This window comes from Sarcophilus harrisii, chromosome 3, assembly GCF_902635505.1.
Source record: "Sarcophilus harrisii chromosome 3, mSarHar1.11, whole genome shotgun sequence".
In the NCBI taxonomy this organism is placed as follows: domain Eukaryota; kingdom Metazoa; phylum Chordata; class Mammalia; order Dasyuromorphia; family Dasyuridae; genus Sarcophilus; species Sarcophilus harrisii.
In genome coordinates this window covers 427,577,683-427,583,317 of record NC_045428.1, presented here as the reverse complement: position 1 = coordinate 427,583,317, position 5,635 = coordinate 427,577,683, and the positions used below count along the sequence as shown (strand labels likewise).

The 5,635-nt window shown below is 37.3% G+C and overlaps 1 long non-coding RNA gene across 2 annotated transcripts in view; it reads left to right on the top strand.

Annotated features, from left to right (window-relative positions):
- The first annotated feature begins 73 nt into the window (after window positions 1-73).
- The window catches only part of LOC116422470, a 64,793-nt gene continuing 59,231 nt past the window's right edge, over window positions 74-5,635 (top strand). For both annotated transcript variants that reach the window (XR_004233131.1, XR_004233132.1), the window contains exon 1: window positions 74-194. This is a non-coding gene — a long non-coding RNA (uncharacterized LOC116422470). The remainder of the gene's footprint in view (window positions 195-5,635) is intronic.

The following is a 5,635-nucleotide window of genomic DNA, read 5'->3' as shown; positions in this document are numbered from 1 at the left end:
GGAGAAATCGCTGCCAGAGAGCATCGAGGGAAAGGAACGCCAAAGTTCGATCGTGCGGAGGAAGGCGCGGGGAGGTGGGGGGAAAGGAAAGCAAGATTGCACGCATGCGTAGTCGGCCCAAGCACGCTCTTTCTCCATCCCTGCCCCGCCTCCTCTCTTCTCAACCGCTTTTCAAGAGCTGTTGGGGAAGTGTTGTAAGTAGAAAAAGGGATAGCTATTAGCATCCGGGAGTTAATCAGTTGGCACAAAAATTGTAAGCGCAGAGCTTTAATTGTTTTTTTTTTTTTTTTTTTGTCTTTCTTTCTTGAGGCTAAATGGTCCAGGTTCTTACTTTTTTTATTTTATTTAATTTTGTTTTTTTAATTATAATAACTTTTTATTGACAGAACCCATGCCAGGGTAATTTTTTTTTTACATTATCCCTTGCACTCACTTCTGTTCTGATTTTTCCCCTCTCTCCCTCCACCCCCTCCCCTAGATGGCAAGCAGTTCTATATGTGTTGAATATGTCCTAGTATATCCTACATACAATATATGTGTGCAGAACCGAACAGTTTTCGTGTTGCACAGGGAGAATTGGATTCAGAAGGTAAAAATAACCTGGGAAGAAAAACAAAAATGCAAGCAGTTTACATTCATTTCCCAGTGTTCTTTCTTTGGGTGTAGCTGCTTCTGTCCATCCTTGATCAATTGAAACTGAATTAGGTCTCTTTGCTAAAGAAATCCACTGACATCAGAATACATCCTCATACAGTATCGTTGTTGAAGGATATAATGATCTCCTGGTTCTGCTCATTTCACTCAGCATCAGTTTCATGTAAGTTTCTCCAAGCTTCTCAGTATTCCTCCTGCTGGTCATTCCTTGTAGAACAATAATATTCCATAACATTCATATACCACAATTTACCCAACCATTCTCCAATTGATGGGCATCCATTCATTTTCCAGTTTCTAGCCACTACAACAGGGCTGCTACGAACATTTTGGCACATACAGATCCCTTTCCCTTCTTTAGTATCACAGAGCTTTAATTGTTAATTAATTGAATGAATATTTAATTTAAATGCTAAATCAAAGCATAGTAATTTTAGCCTTTTTTTATTGTTGCTGTTATTTAATTTTTTTCTTTCCTTTCCCCCCTTTGCGCTTTTATTTTATTATATTATTATTATTATTATTTTGTGCAGCATGGTGAATATGGAAATGTGTTTAGAAAAATTGTTTAACATATATTGGATTGCTTGTTGTCTTGGGGAGGAGGGAGAAGAGGGAGAAAAATTTGGAACACAAGGTTTTGCAGTGGTGAAATGTTGAAAACTATGCATGTATTTGGAAGAATAAAGTACTATTAAAATATTCTTTCCAGATCCTTAAAAAAATAAGAACCTAAATAAGACAAGGTAGAATATAGTATATGAAATAAGAATGGTTAACTAACATTTTGCAGAAAAGTCAAGGAAACAATGGGGGTGAAGAGGTTTTGAGAAAGCAGTTGCTTCAAGTGATAGGAATAGAAACAAAATTGAAAGTTTGAAGAGAGTAGTCATTGTGAAAGCTTAGAAATTAGGGGGTTACTGGGAAAAAAAGGACATTTGGAGAGCAATAATGATGGATTCCTGGTCCTTGTCTGCAAAATTTCCTTTTCCCCAAAGACAGATGGAGGGAAATAATGGTCAGAGTTCAGTTTATTCAAAATTGCATATTTAGCTAAAGAATGTGGAACAATAAAAACCTATTTGTTGACAGTACCCTGACAAAAACTTTAGTCTGATAAATAATACTTTGCCAAAAGTCATACTGGCTCCTCCTTTATCTGAACCTTGCTCTCCATAGGTAGAGGAAGCTGAGGGAAATAGGCTAAGTGACTTTCCCAAGGTCACACATCTAGTAAGTTTCTGAGGTCTGATGAATTTGGGTTTCCTGACTCAATAGGTCAGGTACTCTAGCCTTATCTGACATCCCTCCAGAACCATAGAGATTGTTATATTGTATAGTCTTCTAACTGAAGCTTTGAATTTCAGTTTATAAAAATTCTCCAAACTTTTTTAACTGCCAGATTTCTCAGAATTTGGTCTGTCCACTTTTGCATCAATGAATTCTTTTGTGACTGTAAGAGAAACTCTTGGAATTCTTTCAAATTAACTATGAACCATATCACTCAAATTCTTCCTTAGGGTATTTTTAAGGATAGTGGAGAGCTGGAAATACTAAACACAGGAAAAGAAAAAAAGTAATTGGGAAAAGATGATATCCAAGAAAGGGCTAATTTAAAGAGTAAGATCCAGGAAGAATTAACAAGGCATAAAAGTTCACATTTATATAGCACATAACAATTTAAGAAACACTTTTCTTAAAACAGCCCAGCAAAATGGAAAGTATCTCATTTTTAAGAACTCAAAGAATCTTCGATTATTTGAAAGACCAGAAGGATTTGACTTGTTCGATTTGGCCCCAGAGGAGAGAATCAGTAGGAATGGATGGAAATTGCAGAAAAGATAAAGAGTTAATATTAGAACAACTTTAAAAACAATTAGATTTACCCATGCAAAAATGAAATGGGTTGTTTTGGAAAGTAGCTCACAATTATATAGTGATTAAAGTTTTGCAAATAACTTTATATATTTGGTCTCCTTAAACACTCCTCCCACTATAAGAGATAGACAAATCCTACTGCTTGGAGCTTACCTTCGAGCATGTGTTTATGTATATGTATGTATACACACATATGTATGCATGTACATAGACACACAGATACATTCTCTCTCTCTCTGTTTCTGTCTCTGTCTCTCCTTATTCTCTCTTTCTCTCTTTTCCTATCTTTTCCAAGCTGTCAAGTAGGGTCCAGCTAGTGTGATTTGGCGCTACCTTTCATATTAAGAATGCTTATTTTTAAGACCAGTATACAAATGGAAAATATCTATATTTTTTATATCTGAATCTTAAATTTAGTCACTTATATTCAGAAACATAGCTAAATTATCCAGATTGAATTCTTATTTTTTGTTCAGAGAATGATAGGTATAGATCCTTTTTGTCTGGGAGGGTGAACAGCCTACACTTGAATTATCTTTTTTACCCTACACTCTACAAGTAGATTTGGACTTAAAAAACCTGAATTTCCATTCCTCACCATCAAGGTAACCTTGGAAAAATCATTTAGTTTCTGTGAAATTTGGTTTCTCTTCTTCAAAAAGGGGCTACAAATGGTAGGTCTTCCAACCATACTGGATTGTTGCAAGGCTCAAGTGAGATACTATAATGATAAAAATATGATTTAATGGGAGCTGCACATGTCAGTTTCTCTGACCAGATAAGCCTCTCTGTATACCTAGAGTATAAAAAAAGTGATTAAGTTTACCATGAACTGAATTATGGCTCTGGACAGAGTAGTAGATAGCCAGTGATCCCAGTGAGATATCTGACAAAGCTAGACTCTTAGCCTTTTCAGTACTGCAGAGTTAAGTGCAGGCCTGGATGGAGCAGCTAGGTACCCTAGTAGATACAATGCTAGGCCTGGAGTCAGGACAACTTGAGTCCAAATCCTGTCTCAGATATTTACAAAATGTGTAACACTGAACAACTCTTAATTCTTTTTGCCTCAGTTTCCTCATCTAAGACAAGTCTCAAGAAGGAAATGACAAACCATTCCATTATTTTTGCCAAGAAAACTCCAAATGGGCTCATGAAGAGTCAGACTGAACAACAATAACAACAAAATAGGTCTGGGCAGAATCATTCCATATTAGTCCCATGCCTCTGTGTGGGAGACAAATTTAAAAGGAATTCTTGCATTATTTCTGTCCTGCTTTAACAATGAAGTTCATGGTGCAATAAGTAGGACCACACAAGAAGTATTTCAAAGTATTGTCAACAGAACATAATTTTCTAATTTTTAAAAGAACCAATTTTAAAAGTAATTGTCTTTAGTTGCTCATTCTAGTGCTTAGCAAGCCTAAGGTGTCAAGTGTCTTCTTTATGTCTAAAGTACTGTAAACATTTCATATTTCGATTTAACATTGTTGTCTTCTAGATAATATTGGTCATATGGAAACTGGAGACCAAAACATTGAACCACCCAGACCTCACCCTTTTTAGTATAATTAAGATAATAACAGGTATTTCTTACTGCTTTAATCCATGATCTTATTTCAAAGTCACAGAAACCCTACGATTACTACAGATATTGTTGTTGTTTTTTAGTCATTTATTAATTGTATCTGACTCTTCATGACCCCATTTGGGTTTTCTTGGCAAAGATACTAGAGTGGTTTGCTATTCCTTTCTTTGTCTGTCTGTCTCTGTCTCTGTCTCTCTGTCTCTGTTTCACTTCCTCTCTCTTCTCTTTTGTTCTCTCTCTTTGTCTTTGTCTCTGTCACTACCTTTCTCTGTCTCTCTTATTTAATGGGAACTGCGCATGTCAATTTCTCCAACCAGATAAGCCTGTCTTTGTATCCAGAGCATAAAAAAGCTGAGCAAGTTCACCATGAAATTGTGTCTCTGGGCAGTTTCTCTGTCTCTCTCTCTTTTTTTTTTTGGTCTCTCTCTCCATCTCTGTCTCTCTGTCTCTTTTTCTCTATCTCTCTCACTCCCTCTCTCTTCTGTTCTCTCTCTCTCTCTCTCTCTCTCTCTCTCTCTCTCTCTCTCTTTCTCTTTCTCTCTTTCTGTGTATCTCTCTCTGTATGTCTCTGTCTCTTCTCTGTCTCTCTATATCTCTTTGTCTCTCTCTGTCTCTTCTCTGTCTCTCTGTCTGTCTCTGTCTCTTTCTGTGTGTCTCTGTCTCTGTATCTCTTTGTCTCTGTCTCTCTGTCTCTGTCTTTTCTCTGTCTCTCTGTCTCTCTCTCTGTGTCTCTCACTGTCTCTCTGTCTCTTCTGTCTCTGTCTCTGCCTGTTTCTCTCTCTATGTCTCTCTCACTGTCTCTCTGTCTCTTCTCTGTCTCTGTCTCTGTCTCTCTCTGTATGTCTCTGTCTCTTCTCTGTCTCTCTTTATCTCTGTCTCTTCTCTGTCTCTGTCTCTTTCTCTCTCTCAGTTTTTGTCTCTGTCTCTACTTCTCTGTCTCTCTTATTTAATGGGAGTTGCACATGTCAATTTCTCCAACCAGATAAACCTGTTTATACCCAGAGTATAAAAAGGGTGATTAAGTTCATCATGAACTGAATTGTATCTCTGGGCAGTTTCTCTCTCTCTCTCTCTCTCTCTCTCTCTCTCTCTCTCTCTCTCTCTCACACACACACACACACACACACAAACTAGGAAACTGAGGCAAAAACTGAGGCTTAGGGTCACAGCTAGTAAGTGCCTGAGGCCAGATTTGAATTCAGAAAGAGGAGTCTTTAGGACTCCAGCTCCAGCATTACTGTCTGGCCTGGCTGTCTTAGGAAAGGTTAAATGATTAATAAATGCTCCCATGTCTTGGAAGTGTGGTTTGAGCCTTTCTTTTTATCCCAGAGATGACATGCTTTGCATTTAGCTACATATTTAGCATGCAGTTGGAGACTAGCAGTAAAGAAATGGAAATAAACCTTTTGGGGTCCAATAAAATTGTAAAGTTTAAAAATTCTTGGGTCCTCTAGTTTTAGGCATCGTTTGTCCTCACATTCATGAGGAATTGTGAATGGTTTTGCAATTGTTTACAGT